The sequence below is a fragment of the Squalius cephalus genome (genome assembly GCF_949319135.1).
Source record: "Squalius cephalus genome assembly, chromosome: 11".
In the NCBI taxonomy this organism is placed as follows: domain Eukaryota; kingdom Metazoa; phylum Chordata; class Actinopteri; order Cypriniformes; family Leuciscidae; genus Squalius; species Squalius cephalus.
This window is the reverse complement of record NC_137132.1, coordinates 28,404,687-28,421,596: the sequence shown is the minus strand read 5'-3', so window position 1 is coordinate 28,421,596 and position 16,910 is coordinate 28,404,687.

Below are 16,910 nucleotides of genomic sequence, written 5' to 3'. Positions count from 1 at the left end.
TCGCAAACGTGCACGGCGCATGATAGAAAACAGAACGCGGGTCAATAGCCTATATTGTGTTTTTATTAATTGGGTGCTATTATGCTCAGCTGAGTAAACAACACAGGTCTACTGTGTGTGTCGCATAAGGTGGCTTTCTGTTGCTGGCAATGGACTCTTTAGAGGAGGATTTCCATTAATTTGTTGCCCTGATTGCACGCGCTATGCGCTGCAGTCTTACGCCTGGTTCACACCGGATGCGGAAACGGCGCGGAGCGGAAAATCACGCGCGGTCCGGCGCCTGCCTGTTCACACTAGATGCGTATTCTCCGCGGCGGTCGACAAGCGCTTCTGCTCAGTTGTTGTTTATTCAGAGCTATTTTTTTACATCATGGGTAAGTAAATAACCTCATAAAATGAATACACCATGTTTCTGTAACCAAGAAGTTTGTACACTTCTTGTATTAATACTTTTTGTTAATACTCGCGGTATTTTAATTTGAAAATTGCTTATATTTTGACAATTGACCGGATGTCTCGTGTTTCTTGGTGTGACTTCCTGCCGGAATGGACGCGGATCACTCGCGGCTCGCGCAAAAAATAGACCAGACGCCGAAACTGGCGCTTCACGGCGCGGGCCGGCCGCGGCGCACCGCGTCTGGTGTGAACGACACCATAGGTTAACATGGGCGCCGAAAGGAAGTGGCCTCCGTTCCGCGCCGCTTCCGCGTCGCTTCGGCGTCCTGTGTGAACCAGGGGTCACTCTCACTCGTATCCAAGGTAAATCATCAACACTATCATCCCTTCATTCGTTTTATTTAACTAAATACATAATAATCAGCTAAAACGCATGCGCAAGTTACTTTGCTTCCTGAACAAGTGTGCAACCGAGTCCGTGTTGCTTTCACATTCACACGAACCGCGGCACGGTTCGAGTGCAACCGAACTCAGACCACATCCTCCAGGTAGTACTGGGTTCGTTACCCCAGTGCGCACCCAGCTCCACATGACAGCGTTCACATTAGCGATTTTTCAGGCGAACCGTGCCCCGTCCCGTATACGGTGTGAAAGCACCCCGAGTTAAGCGCGTGCACCATGACTATGAAAAGCCATGATCAATGGAGCTCCGAAATTACGATTCACCATAGCAACAGCACCCGACAAAAAGACGTCCGCATATTCCGAGTCAATACATAAGTATAATTCTTTATCACTGTTATATTATCAGGTAGAAAGGTAAATTATTGAACTAATACTCATTTTCATGGTATACCACAGGTGAAAAAAAAAAAAAAAAAAACGTGGCAGCAACTAAAAATGAACAATAAAACCATAATTCAATCAGTTAAATCTTTAAGCATAAAAGGTTCATGGCTGTATAGGCTACATGACTTTACAAACATTTGATATATTAAATAAATATAATTCCGTTTTTAATTCAATGTGCCGCTGCGGTTTCCATGTAGTAGCCTACAATGCTCTTTTCACATAATTAAATGTTCTCTAATCCAACCTGTTAAAAAATTTTTCATTAGGCTAATGAAATTAACATTCGACTTCTAAGTTACTCTGCCAACAGCAAGAATGAAGAGGCTGGCCCTGCACCACCACTGATAGATGAGGAGATGCACAATATTGGAAGAATATAAAATCCAACAGGAAAAAGAATAACTGTTGCTTTTGTATTAGGAAACAAAGATGACCAAATAAATTGTGAATAATTTGTTTATTTAACAGCTGTGTGTGGTGGTTACGGTATATATCTCTACCCTTCCATCTGGCATCCTCCCATTCCATACAGTATTGTTTAATTTTCGGAAGGTGCGATGATGGGATTATATGTGTCATCACTGCATCCAACCACACTGGAAATCCTTAAGGAAATTCTAATTATTAGGTTACTTCCAGAGGTCACAGCAAGATGTTATCAAGTGAACGTCATTTATCAGATTAGCCTCATTTAAACTGATTTCTCCACCACTGACCTGCATCCCGTGAATCTCTTCTTGGCTCATACAGGTTTGTGTCCAGGAATCAACACAAAAACTCTCAGAAAGAGCGTGAGAGCGAGGCACACTTTCCTTCCTGCTCTGATACAGTGGCCTGACTAATGTGCTCTGCATCTCCGATGTTATCTAGAAAAATGCGCAATGAATGAATGTACTGCACTGCAAAAAAATGCTTTTCTTACTTAACCTTTTTGTCTTGTTGTTTCCATTCAAAATATCAAAAAATTCTTACATCAAGATTCAAACAGGGAGAGACAAACCAATTAACAGACTGAAAACCAATCTAAACCGAGCAGAACAGATCAAAAACAAACTCTAATGTGAACAAACAAACACAAACCGTAACAAATCAAATTTGATGTGTCATACAGGACCTTACGGGAACAAGCTTTACTGATTTCACAGTACATTATAAGTCGATTTTACACTTATAAAAACTGTTTAACAATACTGCAATATATTGTCTTGTTGAACATAAAAAAAAAATCTCTATATTATTTAGAAATTCATACTTTTTACTTCCAAAAACCAGTTTACTGTTTAAGCAAGCAAGCAAGCTGAATAATACTTCTGTTCATAAATAGCATTGTGCTGCATAGCTCAGCGCTCCCTGCTGTCATTGCATTCACATGCATTAGAAAAAAAGAAGCTTTCTATTTAGTTTCATTTCAGCCCACAGGCAGATCAATAACGATGACATCATCAGTAAAAGCCTACAGGCTGACAGTTTTCCACCAATCGATCGGGCGGCTCAGAGATGCCTGCCAAATCGCCTGGGAAAGCTCTGCTGCCACAGCAACGGCTCCAACAGGATGCATGACAGCCAGAAAACCATACGACGCCCACACAGAATTCCTTAGCACTGTTCATCTGTGCAAAAAACGCACTTGCACATTCCATTCACCATCACCATACAGCGGTTTCGGATATCCGTGAGCTAAACTTGAGGACTTTTAGAACAAAAACATCCACCTTTGTTTTTCTTGAACATGTTTTTTTATATTTGTCTTGCCATATTAATTATTGACTTGATACTGAATCGTATTTCAGTGTGTGTGAAGCAGTGTGCTGCTACCTGTATAAAAATTGCAGTGCAGTAAATGCAATATTAAACCAGTGTGAAAGCATAATCATGAATATTAAGTACAATCACAGCAGTGTAAGATGTGGAGTACGACAGCAATTATGACACTACATGTTAGATTACCATTAGTAAAGTATTGGATACAAAATTCTGCCTTGAGCATCTCTCTATAAATAGCTGACAATGAGACAGAGGGCGTTCAATAATTCAATTATTCTACCACATTAAAAATGAGAGAGAGCGAGACAGAAGGCCGTGCCTACAAAAAATACGCTGCTCTGTTCTTCAGTTCATTCCCAGACACACACAAAACCCACAAAAATGTTGTGCTCATTGCACCCGGTTGATTGAGATCATAACAAACCAAACTCGGATTTAATGAAATAGTGCAAAGTCACAAATAATAAATAAATATATCAAATAAGAAGACAACATAAAATGAAACAAGACAATGCACACTCTCTAATAAGAGAAAATAATAGGGCACTAATAAGCCAACACTATCTCACGACCAATTAGTACTAGGTGGCCAATACTTTACGTATGAATTTGTACGGTTTGTCTAAACCGCAGTGACGGGTAGGTTTAGGGGCGGGGGTCAGGGGTCGGTCATTCGTACGAATTGTGCAACTCGAAAAATATGTATGATTTAGCAATCGGTTAGCAATCGATTAGCCATCTCGTAAAATACATACAAATTGCCGTGAGATCTGGCTGAATAAGCAGTTGGAAATATCAACATGATTTTGTTTGTCATTTGCATTGTAAGTAATTGGTGTTGAAGTGTGAATATGTGGCTTGCCTTTTACATGAGTGTATAAAATTTACAGTTTAACATTATGAAACTCTTAAACTTAAGCAAGCAGGACTCTTTTTTCAGTGTGTGTGTGTGTTTTAACACAGTGATGTGGGAGTACAGATGGTGCTGGGTGTTTGCTGATCCAACAGTGACGCTCAAAAAAGAGCCAGACATTTCCCACTCCCTCCTTCCCCTTTTCTCTAATTTACTTACACTTTCACATCTTTAAGTAAGATGTTTATTGCTGTAATAAACAGTGTATCCAAGAATCATTCTGTAAGGTAAATTATTCTACTTGTGAATGTGGAATGAAAAAAGTTTCAGATTTGCTACCGTGGAACTAATGACAGCAGAATGAATTAAGCATACCCGAGCCAGTGTGTGAGTGCATGCAGTGAACATGTGAATATCCTGGTGGATTTCTAAAGACCGTCTTTGGCAGTCATATGTGATTTAACATCATAACTACTTGCCAGAAGTTCATAATGATATCCAGCAGACTGACCAAACTCAGCCAAATACTCCCCCAAGTCCTGTTAAATCACCACACACTCTCCCACTACAGCTATTAAAGTCAAAGATCACCTATAACATTCAGTGAACCAAAACACACACACACACACACGGGCAGAAGTAGAAGCAGGCTCTCAGTGATTCAATGTATGTGCATGTGTGTCCTGTGGTTGAAGTAGTGAATAATGCAACAAGCTCTTTAAAGTTTTATACAGGAAAAAAAAGAAGTCTCCGAAACCAGATCTGGATTCCTCAATCACTCTCTTTTGCACTAAAACATGCATGGCCACTGACACAATACAAAATAACATGAATAATAGAAAGAGAGGCAAAAGAGGGACAAGAAAATATAAACCCTTGATTTTCTCATAAAAACAGGGTGAATAATGAGAATGAGATAAACAGAAATAAACAACACTTGAGATGCATTAAAAGATGAAACCAGGTTTTCAGGCCACGTACGTAAACTTTCCCTATCCCAAACAGCATTAGCATCATCTCTAAACTGGACTCTGTTATATTTAAACATACCTTGGGAATAGTTGGAATAAGCATACTTTTATCCATTTTAGGAGGCACGTTTATGTGCATGCCAAAAATGGGCAAAGCAATTCAGATGATTAAGACACATGAAGTGAAAATAGCCTCTTAAAATCAGAGAGATCAGTTCTGTAACAGCAGTCTGATGAGGAACATTTTTTCGGCCCAACTAAAACAAAAAGAGCAAAGTTGGCACGTTAACACCATTCCCACTTCAACCGCTTTGGAAACTATTCTGACTTTTTGAGTCGTACTCATTTTTTCTCTTCACAGCCAAAAATAAATCTCAATAGGGACTACATTACCCATAAGCCCAAGCGTTGGATTACATCAATCTGCTCTCCATCAGTACCAGATGCTCTCTGTCCTTGTTTGACAAATCGCCGCTGCTCCAGCTCAGGAATGCCTAGCTCTCCGTTTTTTGGTTCACATTCCTAAACAAACTCAAACAGTTTTTCTTTCTTTCTCTCTGTGCAGATCCCTTTCTCTCCTACCCTCCATTACCTCTCTATATCTCTCGCACAAACAATTTCACACACTGTACATGCTTACATGCTCAAAATCTCTCACTAGTAACCACAAACATTTGAATATAACAGGCCTATTCGAGGCCTATAATGAGGCAGACATAAAACAATAAATATGTTAAAATTTAGTGATGATGGAGCACAGCGTTAGTGGAAAAAAATAGTGACTAATGAAGCATAGGAGAATGTGCAGAAATGTGCCAAATATGGAATAATACATTTCTCAAATAATAATATAGACTTTTACCAAGTGCAATAAATAGAAGTTTAATCAATTTAATTACAATTTACATAATGCTGAAAAGAAATGAAGCCCAAAGCATGGATAAATAACAAATAAGATATTTTTAATATCTCAGATGTTTCTGAAATATGATTATATATATATATATATATATATATATATATATATATATATATATATATATATATATATATATACAGTACCAGTCAAAAGTTTGGAAACATTACTATTTTTAATGTTTTTGAAAGAAGTCTCTTATGCTCATCAAGCCTGCAGTTAAAAAACAAAAACAAAAAAACAGTAATATTATGAAATATTATTACAATTTAAAATAATGGTTCTCTTTTTTAATATATTTTAAAAAGTAATTTATTTTTGTGATGCAAAGCTGAATTTTCATCAGCAAGTACTCCAGTCTTTGGTGTCTTATGATCCTTCAGAAATCATTCTAATATGATGATTTGATACTCAGTTATTATCAATGATGGAAACAGTTGTGCTGTTTAATATATTTTTTTTGGAATACTTTTTTCAGGATTCATTGATGAGTAAAACGTTAACAGCATTTATTCATAAAAACAGCATTTATTCAAAATAAAAACATTTCTAACAATATAAATCGTTACCATCACCTTTTATCAATTTAACACATCCTTGTTGAATTAAAGTACTAATTTCTTAAAAAAAAAAAAAAGTTATTGTTCCCAAACTTTTGAACGGTAGTGTATTTTGTTACAAAAGATTTCTATTCTAAATAAATACAGTTCTTTATAATCAAATAATCCTGAAAAAAAGTATCTCAGGTTATAAGAAAAATATTAAGCAGCACAACTGTTTCCAACATTGATCATAAATCATCATATTAGAATGATTTCTGAAGGATCATAAGACACCAAAGACTGGAGTACTTGCTGATGAAAATTCAGCTTTGCATCACAAAAATAAATTACATTTTAAAGTATATTAAAAAAGAGAACCATTATTTTAAATAGTAATAATATTTCATAATATTACTGTTTTTTTTTTTTGGTTTTTTTTTTTTGTTTCTTTTGCAGGCTTGATGAGCATAAGAGACTTCTTTCAAAAACATTAAAAATAGTAATGTTTCCAAACTTTTGACTGGTACTGTATATATATATAGTTTTTGTAACATTAAACACTTAATGTTCAAAAATTATTTATGGGGGGAAATAAATAAAAGAAATCAATACTTTTATTCATCAAGAATGAATTAAATTAATCAAAAGTGTTACAGTAAAGACATTTAAAATGTTACAAAGATTCTATTTCAAATAAATGCTGTTCTTTTTAACTTTCTATTCATCAAAGAAAAAATTACACAACTGTTTTCAACATATTATTCAACATGATAATAATTCATGTTTTTTGAGCATCAAATCATCATATTAGAATGATTTTTGAAGGATCATGTGACACTGAAGACTGGAGTAATGATGCTGAAAATTCAGCTTTGATCACAGGAATAAATTACATTTTAAAATATATTAAAATAGAAAACAATTATTTTAAATTGTCATAATATTTAACAATATTACTGTTTTTTATCAAATAAATGCAACCTCAGTGAGCAAAAGAGACTTCTTTTAAAAACATTAAAAATGTTATTGATACAAACTTTTTGACTGGTAGTGTATATTGTAAGAATATGACTAGTAGGCCTACTGATGAATAAACTGTAGGCCTTTAAGGTAAGGCTATTAAATAGCAGTCCTAAACTAGTTTTTGTTCATACAATAAAGTTGGCATGAGCTACCACATTCATTTAAAAATATAAAAATGTTGTATAAGAAATGTTATGATTATGATTATTATTATTATATGATTAATCCTTTCAAACATATTAATCTTGTATTAATCCATTTATGAATTAACTTTTTGTCTATTGTTTCTTTTGATACCATAAACTCATATTCATATATCGTATTCAAACCAGACCTTTGGTTCACCTCCGGTTTGAAAAATGTTCCTACATGTCTAAATTCTACTGTCACTTCTCTAAAAAGTGAGACACGTCCCCTGCAAAGTCTGGTATCTGGTTTAATATTGAGTTTAGCATAACCAAACGTGGTGAACATATGCATGTGTCTCTTGCTGTTTCTATTTAAAACCACAATGTTTAGTTACCCAAGAGTACCAAGAGGCCAGAGCTGATTCTTAAGGTCCTTTCACACTGGACGCGATTTGAAAGACAAATGTGTGGCATAGCATTGCCAACCAACTCGGTTATCACTACGACTGTGAGTATGTTGTGTGATAGTTTTAGTCGTTGTATAGTCCTCTGCTGTGTAGGCTAGCAGGCTAAACTACATTTGGGATAGAAAGCTAACACTATTATCGTCAAAGATAGAGACAGAGACTGTGTTTACTTAGAGAAAATGTAACAAAATGTAGTGAGACTATTTAGGGCTGCTTTTAGTATACTATACATTCTTTGTGAGATATCTACAGTTAGTCTACTGTTAGATATCTACTGTTACTTCGTGTGTTACATGTAATGTGTATTGACATTACAAAATGCACTGTGTTTAGTTGAAGACGCAAAAAAACTGTGGAAAAACCTCAGGGACACCTATGTTATTTGAGAAAAAGGAGAGAGGAAAAGGAAACTAAGAGTGGATATTAGCATACTCCCCTTCAGACTCTCTGTTCTTTAAGATTGGGTGCACCCAAAACTTTCTTTTCTGTCTTTTAAAGAAAAATGAAAAGCTCGTCTTCACTGGATGATGATGATGATGAAGTGTCCATGTTTTCTCAGCTGTCGGCGCGAAAGTTTTGGAATGTTGAAGCTCTTATGGTGTGTTCACACCAAACGCGAATTTCATTATTGGCGCGAGTAGATTACATACAAAGTCAGTGCAAAGACGCGAATCGGCGCGAATTGTTGCCGGGCGGTGCGAATGACGCGAATTGAGCGACGCGTTTCCTGAATCGCGCCTTCCGCGCAAGTTGAAAAAATTGAACTTGAGCGGAAAATTCGCATGACGCTTAGTTGCGCAAGCCAATCAACGAAGAGCTCATTGAAACGTCACCGGTTTCGTACGTTCCCTCAGGTTCCCTCACTGTTGTCGAATATATATATATAATGGTAACAAATATGTGCCTTTCTATAAGCATGACTCAAGTATGACTACAAGTATGTTGGAGTAATTCATTTATTTATATCATTTTTGTGTGTATTTTTTTATCATCACATATGTGCACAAATCAGTTTAAGTATTAAAGCAGTTTGTTTGAGAATGAACTGATTGTTTTTGTTTTTATTTAATAAAAATATATTTAATATATAAATAAATTTAATAATAAATTTAATAACAATATATAGACACAGTGTAAAGTGCTTGTGCACTAGACAGCATCTTGCCATGCAACAGTTCCCTCTGCAGAGAAGTAGGATGTGAAGACCTCCCTGACCCTGACAGCCTCTCTAGCGGAATTGTTTGCAGAAAGTCTTCCCAGACCTGGCAGCGGCTCCACCTCACCAACTGGGATGATCCTCCTCTCCTCAGGTGTCTGGGATGTCCTGCGCAGAAAATTATGAAGAACGCAGGGGGCTTTGATGCACATCTCAGCAACATCCTGGTGGACCTCAATGGCCCGCCTGTACATTCTCCACTGGGATGAAAGGATCCCAAAGGCATTTTCAACCACCAATCTAGCCCGGGACAGACGATAGTTTTACACTCTACGCTCTCTTGGAAGGATGCGCCCGGGGAAGGGTCTCATGAGGTTTTTCCGTAGTGGAAAAGCCTCATCAGCGACAAACACATGTGGCTGGGGTCCTCGGTGGTCAGCTCCTGGTAGTGGCAGGTCAGCAGGGAGTTGGAGGGTACCTGATTGTAGTGCTTTACCAAAAGTGGAGTTGGCAAGTATTCCACCATCGCTGGTTCTTCCGTAGCCCCCGACATCAATTACCCTGAAACAATATTGGGCATCCACAACTGCCAACAGAACTAAGGAATATGTTCCCTTGTAATTAAAAAACTGGGATCCTGAGTTGGGAGGTGCTTTGAGGACAACATGTTTACCATCAAGTGCACCACAGCAGAGGGGAAAATTCCACCTCTCTTCAAACTTTACTGCAATTGACCTCCACTCCTCTGTGGTGGGCACAGGCATGAAATCTTCTACAAGACTGTCCCATATTGCAGCGGCAACATCAGGGACAATCATGGACACTGTAGAGACCCCAACACGGAAGCTGTTGGCAATTGTCCTAAATGAGTCACCTGTGGCAAGGTATCTGTAGCATAGAAAACATGTAAAATCAGTTTTGGTGCAGATTACATTTTTTATATGTTTTGGGTTGTTAGTATTTATTACTATTTTTAATTATGTTACCTTAATGTTTTTTTTAATATAAAGTATTTAAAATAGGCTACATTTATGTAGCCTATATTTGAAGCAATAAATGTAGGCCTATTTTAAGTAGATGTTGGTAGGCTATATATTTTTTAATAGGTAGGCTATATTGAGAAGCTACAGTGCTGATCGATCCAAACTCCATTCAGAAAATCTTTTTCCCCTTATCATTTTATGGCCTGACAAAACAGACTTATTAATATTTAGTCTATACAAATAAACATAATTCATTTGTTTCGGCATGTTTTCATTACATTGGACAATATATACTATAATTTCATACAATATATTGGAATTAAATCACAGCAAAAATGATAGATAGGCTATGCTGTATATTTATTGGTATTGACGTTATTTTATGAAATTGCCCAGCCCTTACCTCAGACAGATGGAAAGGCAGGCTCCGCAGCTGAGACAGATCGCCTGTAGTTGGTGTCCATTCGTGAAATCCTGTCAGAAACCCTATCTAGCAAGGTATCAAACTGGGCACCCGTCATTCTCATATAACGCTGGAAGCGACTATCATCCCGGCGCAGTTCCTTTAAAAGACGGTGAAATTCACCAAGTTTAGTGCGTTTCTGGATGGTGCTGTGAACCCAGACACGTCGACATTTGGATGTCCTCCGTTTTTGGATCTTCCACAACAAATACAAAGCAGCAATACGTCTTATTCTAGACATGACGGAAACGTACGGCAGAAATAAAGTGTTGTTGTTGTTGATACTCTTTTTGGCGGGATATTTATTCGCTAGTGACACGGACGCGCGAATGGATTAAAATGTGCAAGCGTCTAACTAGACGCGATAGACGCGAATTTGACGCTCTATTCGCGTTCGGTGTGAACACACCATTAATGTCACGCAAATTCGCGTCGCGGCTGATGTGAATGGTTTTGACGCGAACTATTCGCTTTTTCGTTACGCGTCCGGTATGAAATGGCTTTTAGAAGAAGAAAAAAAATCAGAATTTTCTGAATTTAGGTATAAATATTGGCGATGATGCACATCACCATTATGATAAGTATCAACAAAATAACACAAAGTAAAAATAAAGTGGCATTTTGGTGTTACGGAAACAAGAGTTAAATTATACACAATACTAGTTACTGTTAATGAAACATGGAAACTGCTCCTGATGAATACAATGAAGCAATGCGCATCACACCTGCAAGCAAATCCTTCCCAAAAAACACACGACGTAGCCTACCAGTTGGGTGATTTATTAGTACTTTAATTGTATTTCATGACTTACGAATTGACAACGTAACTACGACGTTGCATGTTCGTAGTTTGTTTTGTGCTTGTAGGCTAACTTAATTGTAATTAAATGTGCGCGAGCAATCGAAGAGTGCGCGCTACGAGCACAGTATAACGGCTGACAGGACTGGAGAGTTCGTTTTCTGAGGTGAGAGACTTTTTGGAAGCAACGAAACATTAGAATAATGACACTGATATAGCCTGACAACATCTCATATGCCCGCAGATGCTGAATCGGGACAACACGTTTTTCTCAGGCACTTACTTAAACTGTGTCTGACAGTTTTCATGCACGTCTTTCAAAATAAAAGTCTCGCATCAGAAAAACATTTATAATTCCGACCCAGTCAGAACTGTCTTGCGACCCACCAGTTGAGAAACCCTGCCCTAGACTCTACATGTGCTCAGACTTACTAAGATATCAAAATCAAATGTCAAACATCTCAATACAAGCTCAAACAATTCTCGTAAAATTCTTCCAGACAAATTATTTCAGCCATACTATAGACCTTATGCGCCAGAGAAACGAGGGCGCCACCATCTTTAGAATATTGTCTTTGGACTTCCGTTTTTGCAGTCACTCTGTATATGTCTATGGCGCTGCTGTCCAGGAATAATTAGCTTTTGAAGTGGATTTACTTATTGTAAAGTTAACGAAAGTTATCATGAGGATTGTAATGTTTAAAGCAGATGTCTTAACAAATGTCAGTAGACCGGGAAGATTTTAAAACGAGCCGTTCATTCAAAAATATGCAAGATCGCTGTGAAAATACAGACCGGAAGTCAAAAGACAATGAGCGGAGCGCTGAAAAGGGGCGGGGCTACATAAGGTCTATAGCCACATTAATTTCAGTCTCATTTGTTTATATTTTTATTTAGCCTAAGGAATCTTAGAAGAAGAAAAAAAACTTTGACAAAGTTGATATCCAATTGAAACATATTTAATATTACATCAGATATGAAAGAGCAACCTCTGATGAATATACTGTTTATCTTGTGGGAAGCAATGGTGCTACTAAATTGTTGGGTCAAAACCACGAGCTAGTGACGCAACTGTTCTCTCTGTAACTGCTAACAGAAAGAGACAGTGTTCTGTGTTCTTCTGTCTACGAGTGGTAGATGACAGAATGACTAGTCAGACCTAGTCAAGCAGAACACAGTTGAACTATCCTTAAAAACTCTTTTGCTCACACACACACACACACACACACACACACATGGGCATATGAAAGGAAACGACCATCAGACTCACTTTTTATTTGCAATGAAGTCAGAGACTTAGTGTGTGTGTGTGTGTTTATGTATTTGTGGTCTGTTATGCCTTCTTGGTGATTCACTCCTTTTATTGAATGCTCAAACAATGTCAGCACTGTCTGGGCCTCAGCAAACACACACACACACACACACACACAAACACACACAAAGTCCCAATGATTTCTGAGGAGTGAATTGTTTGAAGGAAAATGTGTCCTTTTCCACATCTTCTTGATTTCTGTATATGCAGAACATTTGGTGCAGCTCTGCACACGTATTAGTCATTTTAGACTAATAAACCTCCTGACCCCAACAGAGGAATAAATTCCCAACCCCTCCTTTTTTATCTCACCTTCTCTCTCTCTCTCTTTTTCCATCATGCGAGTCAAGTCATCATTAGAAAAAGTGTCAGCGGTCACTAAGGAGGCGACGTTCCCGTTTCGACCCTCTTGGGAATCTCATAACGTCTGGATGCCTATTTAAAGAACCCACTTTAGAGATCAGGCTTCTGCGGCGGCAGACGACGAAGCCCATTCAACTCAAACAATGCCAGAGACTCTCAATCATAAACATGCGAGTCATTCTGCTCCTCGAAACAAAACCTGTAAGCAAATGTTAACTCGTTTTTAAAGATTTCACTAACCTGTGAGAACGTTTTCCAGTGAGCAGTCGCATCTGAATCTGTCTTGTGAACAGGAAACAGACTGGCACACTTGACATTACTGTTTCTAATAAAATGAACACTGAAAAAAACAACTGACCTCCCGGAACAACTCTGCATTCAGGTACAATTTGGAAAAAAACGTTGCACATGACTGCTGCAACAACCAGAAACATTTTCAGACTGGGTGAAGCGACTCCTCTGTTCAGTGTGGATAGGAAAGCGAACACCAAAACTTCTAGAGGGAAAAGACCCTAAATAAAGTATTTATTTGAGGTGCCTGTCCACTGTCTCTGACAATCGCATATGATTGTCACATTTTTCTCTCTAGTTGCTGTCGCACTGAACTTTCAAACTTGTCATGAAGCAACCGTTACCTTCTGCTTATTCAATCTGTTAAAATGAATGAATAATGAACGTATGAATTTATCCACACAAAACAAATGGCTGGCAATACATCTGAAAGAAAAACATATGTCTAATCAATGTAACAATTTTTTTTTAAACAATTATAAAATATTTATTATTTTGGATATAATTATTACCACCCAATTCACAGAAATAATGTTAATGTATAATACAAAAATATAGGTAATTCTCACTTTGTGCTCATAGTTTTGATTAGAATACATCACATCTGTTCTGGTGCAAAACTTTAAATATTTTAATGCTTAAAATGGGGTAGAAAATTCCATATATGCAAATGATCACGCAGCTCCTGTGTTTCTCTACACTGCAAATGAATGACATATGGTCTGTCATTTGTTTGAGATAGTAAAAAGGTGGTTTTAGTACTGCTTATAGGGCTTATTGTTTGTGAGCAGCTTGTTGAGGCAAGGTCTGCTATCTTTATCTGGCTGAGGCGGACAATAAAACAGACAAAAATTACCATAGATTTACATTGAAGACAACAGACACCTGAGACAGAGAGATCAGGTGGTCAGTTGCATAAGCTGCTTAGACCAAGTTTACAAGTTAGTCATCTAGTCAATTATTTAAAAATGACCATAACTTTTTTTAAGCAAGTTACATAAAAACGTAGATTGTTCTAATTTGAATAAAAAAGTAAGACTACTTCTTAGCTTACTGGGTTACACTTTAGACAAACTTTGCAACCTAATGTCAACTAACTCTCTTGAATTTCTAACTATGTCAACAAACTCTCATTAGATAATTAGTATGTTTGAGTAGGGTTGGTTCAGGTTAGTAGGATAAGTTGACATGTAGTTTCAGAGTTACTTATAGTTTGTAGAACGCCTAAAGTGGACTATCGAAATAAAGTGTTACCGCTTACTGCCTGTGTTGGTTAGACCACTCTGAAGACTCTGAATATTAGAGGCTCTTTTGACCTCAATAAGCAACCAGCTAGAACACCCTATCAATCACCCAGAGCACCTTAGCAACCTCATAGCAAAGCACTAAAAATAGCAACCCCATAGCAACACCCTAGCATTGAGTTTTACAAGCAGTGCTCACATTTTTCTCAGACAATCTAGTTTACTTTAAGTTATCTACTGGTTGACATCTCTGATCTCTCTTTCCATTCTCTTTGGCTCATGGACATTTTTTTTTCCATTCCTTGTTTTTCTCTCATTCTCTTTCCCTTCGTCTCAGTCTTTCTCGCTCTCGGTCGGACAGTGTTCCTTCTGTGTTGTGACCTGGTTTCACAGTAACAGTAGAACGAAGCTAAAACAAAACCTGCCTCTGTGTGTGTGTGCGTGTGTGTGCGTGCGTCTGCGTGTGTTTGTTTGGACAAGTCAACTGACAACATTTACATTTTCACTAGTATGTGTACACTATATCTCAGGAAGCAGGCAAATGCTACTCAAACATTGTTTTATTAACATCCTCATGTTAGTCCAATACTCGTCTGCAATGTTATCACAGCACTGAAATGTATTTTCAAGCTAATGCACGTACAGTATAGTGCAAACAAAACAAATACGGTTTCACATTGGACCCTGTGTCTGACCAAAGGGAAGAAAAATCCCAAATGAGATCTCAACTGTTCCTCTAAGACATCAATGCAATTAAATGAAGAGCAAATTTAAGAGCAGACTGGAGAAAATACATCTCAAAGTGTGCTCAGATTCATACAAATATTAAAGTTTTAAATCAAAAGAGATTCCAATAAAATATAACCTTCGATATTAACACACAAAACTTCTCATCAAATCTTCAGAGGCAAAATGATCTGAGCTGGTACCCACATTTATTTCCATTATTTCCAACAATTGTCATATTTGTAGCTTTTATTTCTCCTGAGGAATTTTAGGAGAAACATCTGAGATAAAGTTAAAACAAATAAAACCACCCAAATCTCCATTTGAACTTTGAAAGAACCACTGAGCAATAATTTGTCCTCTGGATTTATTTAACATTCACACACATACCAAGCAAAATGGTGTTTGTTGAGTAATGTGATGAGGAAATGAGTTTGATAAGCCTCATATCTAATCTGTACAGTGGACTAAGATTCACAACCCTAATCAGACTGTTAACATTACAGAATTCTCCAAAGATGATTAAATACAGGAAAGGTGTGGGGATGAGTTTCTGTTCTTTCTCCTGCCAGACAGCACACTGTCAACAACAATAGGTTAAAATATCCCCAAATTGATTTGATGTGGCCAGAAGTGAAACCATGCACATTTACTGTGCAGTAGGCCTATTCATCAGACCAGTGACAACATGAATTATTGATTATAAGTTATATAAATCTTCTAATAGCTTTAGATTTCAACATCTAAGTCCATTTACTAATGTCAAATCATTTTAAGGTTTTTTATCTACATCAAAATGAATATTTTTGTGTACATCTGCCTCTGTGTGCAGAATGTAACTGAATACCTATAATTTGCAGCGAACAGCGAACAAAAAACCCTCTCATTTTCTCATCCTTTGATCTTTCTTCATTCTGAAAGTCTTTTCATAGGTATGTGTGTGTATTCACACATTTGTCTCCGCTAAAATGGTGCAATATGTGCTTTAGAGCGTCTGTGAAACATTTGCTGTGTGGGGGCAATAAGTGACAGTGAAGGGAGTGTTTTATTAACCACTGTTCTTGCAGTACAGATTGAATGGTTAGATTTGGTTTGTGGCTACAGTGCACCATCTGCTGGTATACAATGTAAACAAAACAAAACAAAACAAAACACTAGTAGGCCTATGCTTGAATTCAGTGTGTAACGCATATTGCGTTGCACAATGAGCAAATCAAATATTTAATACTGAATAATGACTGATATATGTCTGCCTGCCAGTTCTTCTTATTATGATCATCATCACCTCAAATTCAATAGATCAAATCACTTTATGTGACATTTTTTCTCAGCTAAGCACAATTAAGCACATTTCCCTGCACTTCTATTACCATATGTCTGGATGTTTTATCTTTTTATTCTCAATGACCACGATTATTCTCAATTATCCTTTTCATTAGTCTATAATTACTGTAATACAATAATAAAAGTCTAGAAACCAAGATTTTTTTAAATATTAAAACCAGTATAAATTAAATACCAAATACTACCTGAATAATGTTTTACCTTTGTTATTCTCATTGAGTGTGTTTATATGCACATTCCTTGTCTTTGATTATATTCGTGCAATACTGGAGGCTGCAGTTTCAGGACCGTAGTTCTAGGACCCTAGTTTTTTGTGA